Genomic DNA, 14,238 nt, shown 5'->3' with positions numbered 1-14,238 from the left:
AAGGCTTTGGAGGGTTTGGAAAGTAGCAGGAATGGAAGGTGGGACAGACTTTCAGATGCCCATGAACATCTACATGGAGAGCTGACCTGGAGCCTGACTCTAGTGGGAATAATTTCCATAAGAGGTCTGGGGTGGCATGCCCAGGAGGGAGATGGGATTTAGTGGGGGGTAAAGTAATGGAGGGTCTGGTCATTGTAAAGGTGCCCCTTAAAGTGGGACAGGTGAAACAGAAGGAGTAGCAAAGGCAGGGCAGAATGGCCACAGAGAGCCGGGGATGAATACAGTGAAGAGAAGGCAGCCCAGGCCAATCATCTACCCAAACTGCCTACAGAGCCCTAGCCAGGGGTAACCATTTGGTGGCTTGAAGAGTAATCGTTGGGGGGGCATGATTGTTTTCTGAGTCTGAAAAATGAGCATTAAACTTTCAGAAAGTGCTGATGATAAAAAAGAAATCTCTCACAATCTTTCAATGAACTGTGGATGTGCTTAAAGGATAAATAGGAAGGGGTTAACCTTTGACATGTGTTTTCCCAGATCATTTTCTGATGAAAAAATTTCTCATTACAAACCTGACAATTAGATATAAACCTGAAAAACATCTCTGTTCCCATAGAAATTTCTGTCCTCGAAGATTCAGGGGACTAAAAGGAGTTTGGACACCAGCTGGGTAACAATGTAAGTCATCCTCATGTAAACCTCCTAAAGACATCAATCTCCCTTGTTGTATGACCAGGTGGGCATGTTTGGGATTTTGGACACGTCCCATTAGGTCAGTCTCCTCGAACTTCCCTGAGACCCTAAGTATTTGCTGATTCCTTAAGGGATACATATTCTCTTTCATCGACAATAAAGACACTCACAGTCTCCTCAGTCTTTCAGTCACTTCATATTCGTTGGTCTGATGATCGATGGCCCTGTGACAGGGCTGTGGGATAATGAACAATAAAGGATTTCACAGGCCTGAGTGTTTCATCTTCTGCCATAGAGGTGATGGTCACTTTGTCTGTCTTCTTCCTGTTACCTCTCATTGGGGGTCAGCTCTGTCTCATAACTACCACAGTTGCCAGTAGCTTATCCATCCAGGCCTCTGTTCTAGAATGCTTCTTCCTGAGTGGTTCAAGAAAATGGCATTTCACCAGAGCTTGCACCAGCCAAACAGCCTGGAGATTGGGTTACCCTTTGTGGAAGCTTTGATGAGAACTAAATTCACCCAAAGAGATAGCCATGTGGATCCCTCTTACTATATCTCTCAGGGATGCCCTTCAGGCCTACTGAGGGATCACAATTCTTGTTATCATCTGGCACAGGACCAGTCTATACACCACCTATAAGAGAAAGCTATTGACCTATAATCTGCCATGTCTCTGTATTGGGAGACAATGATCCCAGATGAAAAAAGGGAACTAAACAAGAATCACAGTAGAGGAAGGCAGATTTTCATCCAGAGAGCCAAGGTGGAACTACCTGTAACCCTCATTACAAAAGCAGACAACAGGTTCTGTGGGGTGTGGGGAGGATGGAGGCTTGCAGCCCTGATTTCCGTGTTCAGGACTGACTGAGTCAAGTTTGGAGTCTTAGTGCCGATCTCTCTCAAGAACTGTGACATGTGCCCCTCTCTGGTAAAAGGTCCAACATATTGAAACCCCACAACAACACTGGCCCAGGATGTCAGCTCCAGGGATGAAACTTTAAAAAAAACTCACTTTGGGGGCAGCTAGGTGACACAGTGGATAGAGCACCAGCCCTGGAGTCAGAAAGACCTGAGTTCAAACCCGATCCTCAGATACTTGAGAATTACCTAGTTGTGTGACGTTGGGCAAGTCACTTAACCCCCATTGTCTTACAAAAACCAAAAAAAAAATTTAAAAATTACTTTTGATTTCTTTTGGTGTAAAATTGTTGCTTTTTAAAACTTCATCTGTCTCTGTGTTGAATTATTATTTGACAATATGCTTGCATAATATGTTACATGAAACAGTAGTAGAAAGAAAACTTTTTCTGGAAACATCTGAAGTCGAAATGAAATGAACTAGAATTTAGATGTTCTTCTTTTAGCAGACTTTGATTGTCTCCATAGCATTGGGATCCTCTGACTTCTGACCTCTACTCCACTGTCTGACATTTTCACAAGTGTAGGGCAGTTGGAAGTGAGAGACTTTCTATTTTCCCCAAACCACCAAACCAGATCTGTTTTCTGCCCTCCCAAAAAGTATAACGTATAATGTATAAATAATGTAGAAAGTATAATGTAGCTTCCGGCCTAGCGGAGGGTCAATATGGTGGTGGTAGCCTGACTCTCTTGACACATACTGATCTCTTTCTCCCCACAGGGGATCTTGCTCTTTCTGATGACCTGGCTTCTTGTCTGTCCTGTGAGTGGCAGCTGGTAGGGATGGCTGAACTACAATCAGTGGGTGGAATTTCCCTAAAAGATGACCACAGATCAGACCTCTTCCAAAGAACAAATCCAGAAATCTTTCTCAAACTTAGCATTAGTAATAGCACTATTTTGACCAACAATAAAGATACAAGTCTTTGAACCCTTTCTATCCCTTTAGTTGATGATGTGAAGGCTTCATTATTAGGTAACTCTAGGATAACAAGCAATAGAGGTCCACTTTTGACATGGTTCAGCAAGTGTCCCTAGAATGATGGTCCCTAGAATGAAGCATGCTGGTCAGGAACATCTCTGGTGTGTCAAAATGGCAGTTGCCTCTACCCTGTGACAGTTTGGTAATGCAGTGATTAGATCATTGCGTTTTGAATCAGATCACCTGAATTTCAATCAAGTCTCAAACATAACAGTCGTATGATTCTGGGCAAGACATTTAACTTCAGTTTGTTTCCTCAACTGTAATATGGGACTCCCTGTCTTGGCATGAGGATCAGAAAAAACTTTTAGGAGTATGTCTGATGCATAGTAAAGAGTTTAAAAACTGTAGTCATCAGGTGCCTAGAGGCCACAGGGTCCTGGGGTGCTTGCAGAGGCTAGAAAGCTGAAGGCCTGACTTCTGGATTTGTCTCCATCCAAGGGGGGCTCCAGTCTCCTGGACATCTTCAGTCAATTTGACCTGCCCTCCTCATTGAAAAACACGCTTAAATGTGCTGGCATCACAAGAGCAGGATGCCCATTGAGGGTAAGAATCTGTAATAAAGGTCCAACTTTGAAGAGCAAAGTTTTTTCCTCTCCTAAATGTAACACTCCAAGAAATTTCATTTCGAACCATTTTATATTATTATAAAAAATGCAATCCAAAAGGGAGAGATTTTCAGAGAAATGACTGAAACTAAAGGAAGAAAGAACAATTGGAGTTGGAATATATGTTAACTGCCTTTGCTTATGAAAACCAAGATCTCAACATCATCGCCATACCTAAGCACCTTTTAAGGCCTTCTTGGTGGGGTGGGAAGAGAAGGCTTTCCCTTTTCACCAAACCAAAGTTTCTTCTCCTGTCCCAGAAGTGTTTAGTTTTCTGAGGGGTGGCAAGGCTATGTAGAGCTCAGAGAGGTCATCTGTCCAAGAATTACTCACCTCCCCAAACTCCCTCCCTGCAAAATGCCATCACTCTGTGGGGAGCCTGTGTTAATCCTTCACCATGTCTAGGTCTTAGCAGACCCCCTGCTGGGCTGGAAGCTCCCTTCCCTATTGAGCAACCCTATTGATCAATCCTGTCCATAAATCTATCCCTCAAACTGCCTCTTTCAACTTCTCAATCTCTAGTCTCATTGAGGCTCTATACTCTATCATTCTCTTTTTCTATATCTGTCTCTCAATCAGTCTCTTGCACCCTTTCAGTATTTCTTGTCCCTGTCAACCTCTTTCAACACTCTTCTAGCTTTCCCAAACCAATGTTTTTCTTTACTAGCCTATCTCTCTGAAATTCAATGATCCGAGGGATAATAATAATAATAGTTAACATTTATGAAGTCCTTACAATGTAAATGCCCATTGCAATTATTATTTCTTCTGATCCTCACAGCAAACCTGGGAGCTTCAGATGAGAAACTAGTCAAAATTGAAGTCCCCCTCCCCCAATGGATTCTAATACATAAAAAGCAAAATGTAATCTGAGAAATGTGGAATACAAAAAAACGTTACCTTTCCCTAGGAACATAACTCACCTAGCCCATGATATTTCTTTCAACTTAATACAATTCACTCACAAAAATACACCAAAAAGTGATCTGGGAATGTCTCAGTTTCCTCAGCTTTAAAACAGGGCTAATAATAATAGTAGCTACCCTGAAAGGTTGCTATGGAGCTCAGGAAGAGATCCCCCAAGTAAAGAGCTTTGAAAATGCTGGCCATTATTGTGAAAACCTTAGCTATTATTATTTAATGTTGCTACAGTGAGGTCCAATGGGTGAAGTCCAATGGGGTCTTAGAAAAGAGACAGAGGAAGCAAGTCATAACTTCTGTTTTACTGTCCTCATCTAGAAAACTGGGGAGCTGCTTTTGGGGAGATAGGGCAGTATTGTATAGAATGTAGAACCAAAGAAGTTTGGAGCCACAAGGGACCTTAGGGCTCCTGGGAAATTCTTTGGTTCTCCTATCATCTCACACTTTTATTCTGCTCCCTTCCACTACTAAGACAAACAAGAACCAATTGAATCACAGAGTCAAGCAAAGGCCCCTACCATTTTCTCTTTGTATTCAGAATCAATTCCCCTTTCAGATCTGCAAGTTTTAGGAGGAGGTTTCAGTTGAAAAGTGAGTTGTTTTTTTTTGAAATTTTCAAGAACAAACAAGATCAGGAGATGACAATGTAAACAGTAACAACAAGAGAAATATTCTCATTTGACTCATAAAAAAGAAATAAATTGATTTCAACAACAGATAGAAAGTTTAAAAAAATCACTTAGCTGTGTGACCCTGGTTAAGTCACTTGACCCTGTTTGCCTCAATTTTGTCATCTATAAAATGAGTTGGAGAAGGAATCTTCACCCAGAGGGCCCCAAATGGGATAAGGAAGAGTATGATTCAACTGAAAGCACCAGACCCAGCCCAGGAGACCTAAAGGTACCCACCTTTGAAGTAGTATCACCCACAAGGAAACGTACTCTTTGAGGAACTGGGTTACCACACCTAATAATTAATTTTTGTCATTATTTCCAAAAAATTAGATCACAGAAATCAGAATTTAAATTAATTCAAAATGAATAATGTTCAGTATATTCCGACAATCTAGAATCTACTGTGTAGTTGATAATAGTCCAAAGTTAAAGAGCATGATTAAAATACATAAATTCTGATTTCTATTTATGTAAATCAGGCAGGCTCTTAGAAAATCACAGCATTTTTATAAATTTATGTTTGATTAGTAGTTGTAAAAATGTTAGTATTAATGCAACATGAAGACATCAAAAGCTGGCAAAAAAAGTGGCTGAGGCCATGAGCCATCTATTTTTTGAATCTATATCTCTAACACCTGGTACAACACCTTTCTCATTGGAGGCACTGCCCCCATTGCTAGCCCATAGCAGAGGAGTAGAAAGAGAAGACTTGCTAGCGAAAGGTGAACATTACTGGTAATCAATATTTATTAAATACCAGAAATTATTAAACTGGGGAAACAAAAAGTAGCAAAAGACAGTCCCTGCCATCAAGGCATTAACAATCTAAAGAGAGAGACAATTGGCAAGCAAAGCAAGCTGTGTCCTGGATAAATGGGAAATAATTTGCTCTGGACCCAGCTCTGGACCTTGGCCACCTATGGGTTAGGAGACGCCTGAGGATGTGAACCCGCCCACATGGGTGCTGGGAACGCCCCAGTAACAGGAGTGGCTCCGCCCATGAGGGAGGAACAGGGGAGGAGCTCGGGGGAGGAACAGAAGACTAGATAAGGGAGGGGACTGGGCAAGAGGAGAGCTTTTTTTCGCTGCTATGTAAGCAATAAAGACCTGCTTGTTAGACTGCAACCGGGTGTTCTGTCCAGTTATTGCCCTCCTTCCCCAAAGGAGGGTCCGTGCGTCCGAAGACCGACGGGTCCGTGACGTCCGAAGACCGGGGAAAGGTATGTATCCAGGCGAAGGCTCGGGATAGGTCCCCGAGCAGCTGGCGTCCCGAACAGGGACCAAGGGCATTTCCGCCTGGCCTCCCTTAACAGGGAGAAGAGCTGGACAGCCTCAGATTAATTTGAGATTAATCCGGGACGAAGTTATGGGGCAGGGAATGGGTTTTCCCCTGATTAGACCCGAAGAAAAGGCAGTTCTAGCTTGTCAGTTATATAAATTAGGCAAGCGGCATCAATTTAAGCCACATATTAAGCAGTGCCGTGAATTTGTAGATAAGGTGTGGGGGTTCTCCCCTTGGTTAGAACATTCAGGGATTACCAAAGAGAACTGGGAGACAGTTGGGCAACAGTTGGCTTCTTTTGATGAGTCATGCCCTGGAATCCTAATTGACCAGGACTTCTCCTTTTATTCTCTCATAAATACAATGTTACAGGGGGGTCCTCGTCCCTGTGGGCGAGAAACAATTGGCACACAAGTGGGAGAATCATTAGGGGAATCTTCTGAGGAGGAGGGTTGTAATAATCCTCCTCCGATTTATCCTTGGGCAGAACTTAGGGAAACTTATAAGAAACATAATAAATATGGAGCTAGGAAGAATATGGAGGAAGTTAGAATCAGGGCTGTGGCGCAGCAGAAATTAAGACCCAGGACTGTGGCACAGCAAACATTGAGAAAGGAGGAAGTGTTTAGGCCACACCCACAGGCAGAGACAGATGAGGAAGAAGTCTCCACCTCTCTGTCCGCTATGACTCTGAAACACCGAGCCAGTTTCACCTTTGGCTCTTCTAGGGGTCCTGCTCCAGAAAGTCTCATAGCACGCAGTCTTAAAGCGGCTGCTGAAGAAGGGGAAATTGTAGATTGGGAAGATTGGGGTATTACTCCAACTCTTTGTCCTGTTTTTGATGATGGCCAGGGTAGCAATCGCCGTCATGAGCCAGTTCCTTTTAAAGTATTGAAAGAACTCAAGGAAGCTGTTGTCAAGTACGGCCCCTCTTCGCCATATGTGAAACATTTATTAACTAATGCCACTGCTGCATGGCCCTGGACCCCTTATGATTGGCAAGAGGTTGCTGGTGCAGTGCTCACCCCAGGACAAGCAGTTACTTTTACTGCCCTTGTAAAGAGAGAGGCAGAACAGTATATAGAGGAGAGAGGTATCACCAACCCTGATGAGGCTTATGAGATGATTACAGGGACAGGAAGATGGAAAAGACCTGGAGACCAAATACATTTACAGCCTATGGTATTCGCAGCTATCCAACTCTGCCATGTCAGAGCCTTTGGGAAGCTAGAAGCCCAAGGGGCAGAAAGGGAGAAACTTATTGGTCTTAAACAACGAGCCAATGAAACCCCTACAGATTTTATCAGCAGGGTACAAGAAACAGTCGTACGTATTTTAGGACACACAGCTGGTTCCAAACTGCTTATTCCGCAGTTGGTAAAAGAGGGTCTTCGCCCTGAATATCAACAGCTCTTGACTGGTTTGGGCGCTAATCCCTCCATAAGTGATATAATCGAGCGCCTCTTAGAGGCCCCTCCTAAAAGTAGAGAACACCAAGCCATGGCAATAGCCATAGCTCAGGGGATTAGTGAAGGCCTTAAACAACGAAAAGGCGTTTGTTTTAATTGTGGAAAAGAAGGGCATTTTAATGCACAGTGTCGTGCAGGTCAAAAGAAGGGCAATAAACAGCCCACCTGCTATTCCTGTGGAAAAGGCGGACATATGGCAAAGTTCTGTAGATCTAAGAAAACATTGGTTCCGGGAAACGGGAGGAGGGGCCCTCCCCGTGGGGGCCCCGACACCAGAGCCTATCCGATTACAGTAGCCTCAGAGATGCCCATGGGGCCAGACCCAGAACCAAAAGGATTGCAGGAGCGATATCAGAGGGAACTACAGAACGAGAGGATCTAGGTCAAACTATTCTAACAGGTGCTGAGCAGGGAAAGGAAGAGGATTCATTAATAATCACCCCCTGGAGTACTGCCTCTATAGAAGTGGTCCCGGCCACATTTCCCCGACTAATAGTGGGTGCTACAGGATATTCTCCTGTACTTGTCCACACCCAACTACTGCCATCTGGTGACACTACTGTATACCTTACAAACCCACACTGCTACCCAGTAACCCTTCCCCCTGGCATGGCTATTGGCTGAGGAATATCTTTGCCATGGATTGAGAGTGAGAGCGTCCCACAAGTAAATTGGTGCACTGAAGTCCGATCACAACGGCCTATTATACAGATAAATATAGAAGGTAAATTAGTGTCAGGAATGATCGACACTGGAGCTGATGTCTCTGTTATTGATTCAGCACAGTGGGACCCCTCTTGGCCACTTATGTCATCTACCACCTCTATTTTGGGGGTGGGAGGCCACCAAGGGGCTAGAAAAGCAGAGCGTCATTTAAGATGGAGTTATGAAGGACAAAGTGGTTTTATTCGTCCCTTAAAGATTACGGGACTAGGCTCTGCCCTGTGGGGTAGAGATTTGTTACATCAGTTACAATTGTATCTTACCACCCCTGAACATTTGGCAACAAACTCCTAGGGGCTACTGTTATGGTGAGCTGCCCAAAGATTACTTGGAGGAGTGATAACCCTGTGTGGGTGGAACAGTGGCCCCTTTCTACGGAGAAGCTCACCGCATTAAAAGATATAGTTAAGGAATTATTGTTACAACACAGAATTGAGCCTACCACCAGCCCTTATAATTCTCCAGTATTTGTAATAAAAAAGAAAGCTGGCACCTGGAGAATGCTTATTGACTTACGGGCGGTGAATAAAAGAATGGTCCCTATGGGCCCGCTACAGACGGGTCTTCCTTCTCCTGCCTTTATACCTAGAGAATTTGTTATAAAGATAATAGATATTAAGGATTGTTTTTATAGCATTCCCCTTCACCCTGAGGATAGGGATAAATTTGCATTCTCGGTACCATCAAAAAATTTTCAAAGCCCGTCAATCAGGTATCAGTTTACTGTATTACCTCAGGGAATGGCCAATAGTCCAACTATGTGCCAAGCATATGTTGCAGCTATTGTTCACCCGCTGCGCAGTAAGTACCCCAAGGCCATCATAATCCATTATATGGATGATATTCTCATGGCTACTAAGCAAGCCACGAAGCTAGAAGGATTAACAAAAGAAATGCTCCTTTCCTTGAGTAAACATGGGCTTCAAGTGGCTCCTCATAAGATACAAGATACTAGCCCTTATCAATACCTTGGTCACACCCTTAGTGAAGGGAGGGCATCTAGAATTCCCCCAAAGGTGAATTTAGAGAAATGTAGTACCCTTAATGATTTCCAGAAACTTATTGGTTCCATACAATGGATACGTTCTACAGTTCCTATTCCTGATGATTTGATGTATCCTCTTTATGATATCCTGAAAGGAGATTCCACATTGACCTCACCCCGGTATTGGACCCCACAAGCCAAAGAGGCCATGACACAGATTTTGTCCAGGTGTCATGAGTCTATAGTTCAATTTGATCCTGAGCAACCTATATTTGCTACCATTTAAATCAAAGGTCACATATTGGTTGTCTCTATCAAAAGCAAGGTGTCATAGAATGGCAATATTTCCAGAGAAGTAAAAGAAGCGTCCCTTGTAAATTTACGATGCTGGCCAATTTATTCCTAGCTATGTCTGATCGTTGTCTTTGTATGTTTGGAAAATATCCTGTTTTAAATATTTGTGCTTCTGAAGGTGCTCTTTGTTATTTTACTGACTCTATCCCTGAATGGGCTGATAGCACATCTTTTAACCTGTTTTTCCACTTGTGGAGCTCCTACAGCCATAAAAACAGATAATGGCCCTGCATATTCTTCCAAGGCATTTGCAAACTTTTGTCAAGAATTTTCCATTTTACACAAAACCGGAATTCCATATAATCCCACTGGCCAGGCCATAGTTGAACGTGCTAACCGCACCCTTAAAACCCTCCTCATTAAACAAAAAGGGGGAGTCAGTGGTCCTGGCCGCCTTATATATACACAATTAGCACAGGCCGTATACACCATGAATTTTCTTCAATTGAGAGATGATGGTACCTCCCCAGCTTTGCGTTTTTTCACAGGAACTTCACGAACACTCCACACACACGCAACTAGCCATCCCTCTCCCTGCCCAATAGGCAACCGAGTACTGTGGAAAAGCCCAGATGGCCAATGGCATGGCCCAGGCTCGGTAATTATAAATGGACAAGGGTATCTTTGTATTCAACCAGATCCAAATCTGGATGGCAAAGAAAAGGAGAAACCAGTTTGGGCTCCAACCAAGTGGGTCAGAGACCTCAGAGCAAAAGCGTGAGGTGATTGATCTTGCTTTCAATATCATAAATTTTGCTTTCTCACTTTATGAGGAATTCCAAATTCAGGATCTTTACCAACGACAAGGATATTTGGCATCTGTATTGCAGAACTTCTTGACCCAGCAATCATCCATGTGGACCACCCAAAACCATATAAATTGGGCACTTCAAAAGGAAATAGATGCTTTGGCCCCTGTAGTAGTTTACATTGGGAATGAGCTTGCTTACCATGAATTGATAACCCAAATTCCTTGTCACTATAGATATAAACCATTGTGTGTCACTTCATTACAGGTAAATCTTACCAACTCTTCTTTTGCTGGTTCATGGCTTCGGATACGGGCTGCATTACAGGGTACACTACTATCTCATAATGCTTCATCAGACATTCATCAGTTAGCCTTATTGCTTCAAGAACTGAGAAATATTTCGACTGATTTTTCAAATCATCAAACTGCTGCCTTTAATATTGCTAATTATCCCAAGCATTTACAATTTTTACAGTGGTTATTCAGCTGGATAGGTCCTGTTGCCATATTATTTCTCCTTTGTATTTTTGGCCCCTGCTTGATACGGTTTTTAATATCCCTAATGAAGAAGACTGCCTTGATCAACATCAAGGCAGATACCATGTCTCTTATTCATCGCACTCCTCATTCAGCACCAATATAAATATTTATTATCCACCGTTTTGCATCTCATCTTTCCTGGTGAAAGCGACTGCAGGCAGCGCTTTCTCTAAGGATTGAGGCCTTCTGCCAGAACTGTCCTATATTACTGCAAAATAGGAAGAAGAATGCACATCACCAGTGCTTGTACTTATAACTACATTTTTTGTGTGCTAGAATAGTTAAAATTATATTTTATAGAGTTATTTAAGAATGCATTCAAATTTTATATTAATTGGTTATTTAAAAATTCTTAATAAATTTATATAAGAGGTTCCTCAAGACATTCTAACTGATTCTAAAAGTTATTTTTTCTTGACTGGTCTTAATTGGTTCATTAAAAAATTCAATGAGACATTTTCACATCTCTCTACTGGCCTGGAGGGATAGGAAAATGTTCCTATATTCTGGGATTGATGCTGGCCAGGGCATCAATCACAGCTTGGTTAAAAATGATTGTTTTCTGTGAGTTCGTACATATGTCTGTGTATGTGTGCTTAATTCAGATCTGAAATAATTTTATTATTATAGGATATTATGACTATGATTATTTCTATCCTGCCTCTTTTGCGACATATGCTTGCTGCAAAAATACGCTATCAAAGGCTGACCCTCGTGCTCTTCTCCAGAATCCCAGAGAACGACCAAAAATGGACACTACCCCTGTCTAAACAAAAAGGGGGAATTGCTCTGGACCCAGCTCTGGACCTTGGCCACCTATGGGTTAGGAGACGCCTGGGGGTGTGAACCCGCCCACATGGGTGCTGGGAACGCCCCAGTAACAGGAGTGGCTCCGCCCATGAGGGAGGAACAGGGGAGGAGCTCGGGGGAGGAACAGAAGACTAGATAAGGGAGGGGACTGGGCAAGAGGAGAGCTTTTTTTCGCTGCTATGTAAGCAATAAAGACCTGCTTGTTAGACTGCAACCGGGTGTTCTGTCCAGTTATTGCCCTCCTTCCCCAAAGGAGGGTCCGTGCGTCCGAAGACCGACGGGTCCGTGACATCCGAAGACCGGGGAAAGGTATGTATCCAGGCGAAGGCTCGGGATAGGTCCCCGAGCAATAATTAACAGAGGGGAGGCACTGAAACTGAGAGGGGTTGGGAAAGGTTTCCAGTGAGAGATGAACAAAAATAATAATGGAAATCAGAAGTACAGCAGGAAGCATTTGAATGCAGTGTAGTTATAATAAGCGACCAAGCTGCTCTTTTCTTGGTGGAGGTGAGGCACCATGGGAATAGAAAAGATGATCCACCCTCAGACACAAGGTAGGTTGGCTTTGCTGAACTCTTTGGCGCTTCGTCTTTCTTTATATTTGTTACCGAAGGTTACTTATTGGATAAAGTAAGTAAGTGAGCAACTACTGGGAAATGACAATAATACCCCCAAATGCCTTATTCCTTCTTGTGAAAAACTTTTGAGTAGCCACAATCTAACTGTACACATTAAAAAAGTTTAGTGTAGTTTTATTTTCAACAAATTGGAAAAGTAACTCTAAGAAGCATCATGGGGGTAATGGATAATGGGTCATCTAGATAGGCAAGAAGACCTGGATTCAAATCCCACCTCAGATACATCCATGACCATGTGACTTTGGAAAAGTCACCTTCACAATGCCCAGGATCATCCCGTAAGGCTGCATAGCTGTAGCAGACTTGCACTGGCAGAAGGAAGTTTCTCAAAAGGGATATTCCCATTCAGATACCTGGCCAATGGGGTTGAGGGTGTGAGGAATGTAGGGTGTTGGTCTTCACATGGTGTGGAGGGGAGCCCTTAGGGTATCTCATACATAGGGGGAATGGCCCAGCCAATCACAAGGCTGGAAGAGTTTTCCTAATCCCTTTCTAGATTTAGCAAATCCCGAACCAGTTCTCAACCTGTCAAGAGTGACCTAGAGATCTTGACCTATTACTACTGAGTTTGAACAATTAGGTAATTGAATATTAACCCCCACAACCCTGTGACAATTGGGGTTCTTTAGCATATCATGGGTTGCATGATATGGGGGGGCTCAAATTAGGGGCATGTCATGGAATGGGTGGACCTCTTAGATTGTAACTCAGACTCTGAGAGCCTATGAACATCCAAGAGTTTCTGAAGACCATAAATTACTTAACTTTCAAGGCCAATTCGTGCCTCATGCCTAGGTGAGGTACCCATACCTCGTAAGGTGTATCTTGCAAGGTTCGTGGATAAAATGTACAATTTTCTCTCATTCGAGCATGTTTTTCTTTTAATTCATTTATAATAAAGGACAGAAAAAATTTTCATACAAAGATTTTTTTTTTGACCCAGTAATTTCTGAAACTTTTCAATGTGGAAGAATACAGAACCCTTGGGTTCTAATCCTATTTCTAAAGTGAAGGACAATGGGGAAAGCAGGCCCCATAGGCTCCAATTCCTTACAAGTGGAAAGGTGAAATTCAGTTTTCCAAGTTCATAATACTAAAAATTGCCACCTTCCTCAGGCAAGACTATAAACATACACTCAGGAAATTTGACTCAAGGTAAAAGGAAAAGTCTTAAGCCAACAAAGCAATTTGACTCAAGGAGCTTTTGCTAACTTTTCAGAAGTATCTGAAAACAGGCTGATGGTTTAATTTATATGCTAATTAAAATTCTGGATCTGGGATCAGGAGAGACCAAGTTTCCCTTAATGAACTTGCATTCACTTCCCAAACTATTTGTTTAAACCTTTCAGGTAAACTTGGTCTCCCAAAATATGCATGTTGTTTCCAATCAAGTTGTAGAATGGGGGTGCCATGCAAATGGAGGGACATGGCACCCAGAGGAGGAACTCAGGAAAAGGAGAACTCAAGAAATCAAGGACACAGAAAGGGGGTGGGAGACAAGACACCATGATTACAATCCCAGTTTGATAGACTAAAAAGCAGTGCTTTGAACCTCAAGTTCAAGGCCCAGTAGCCCTCCCCCCCACACACACACAGGAGATGATGCACCACCTTCCTGGAGGAGAGGAAATGAAGCTTGGAGGAGAAAGTGGCCCACTGGTTTTCACTTAACTGTGTGTCTTACCTGCTAGATAAACGTTGATGAGTGGGATAAAGTCTGAGATTTCTTCAGTAGAATGTTATAGACTGGAGAATACTTAACTATGTGTCCCTCCTCCCTTGACAAAGCAACCTCTGGGATATTGGTGAAGAGTCAACTGGCCCCACCTTATCTGCTGAAGTCCAGGATGACCTTTCAGTTCCTGAGGCTGAAGAGAGAATCTAGTTTCGGT

The 14,238-nt window shown here is 42.9% G+C and overlaps 1 long non-coding RNA gene across 4 annotated transcripts in view; it reads left to right on the top strand.

Annotated features, from left to right (window-relative positions):
- LOC141496921 (uncharacterized) overlaps window positions 1–14,238 on the top strand; it is a 1,073,688-nt gene that overhangs the window by 445,825 nt on the left and 613,625 nt on the right. The gene's annotated exons all lie outside the window — the stretch shown is intronic.

Source organism: Macrotis lagotis, chromosome X (genome assembly GCF_037893015.1).
Source record: "Macrotis lagotis isolate mMagLag1 chromosome X, bilby.v1.9.chrom.fasta, whole genome shotgun sequence".
Taxonomy (NCBI): Eukaryota; Metazoa; Chordata; class Mammalia; order Peramelemorphia; family Peramelidae; genus Macrotis; species Macrotis lagotis.
This window is presented reverse-complemented; position numbering and strand designations above follow the sequence as displayed.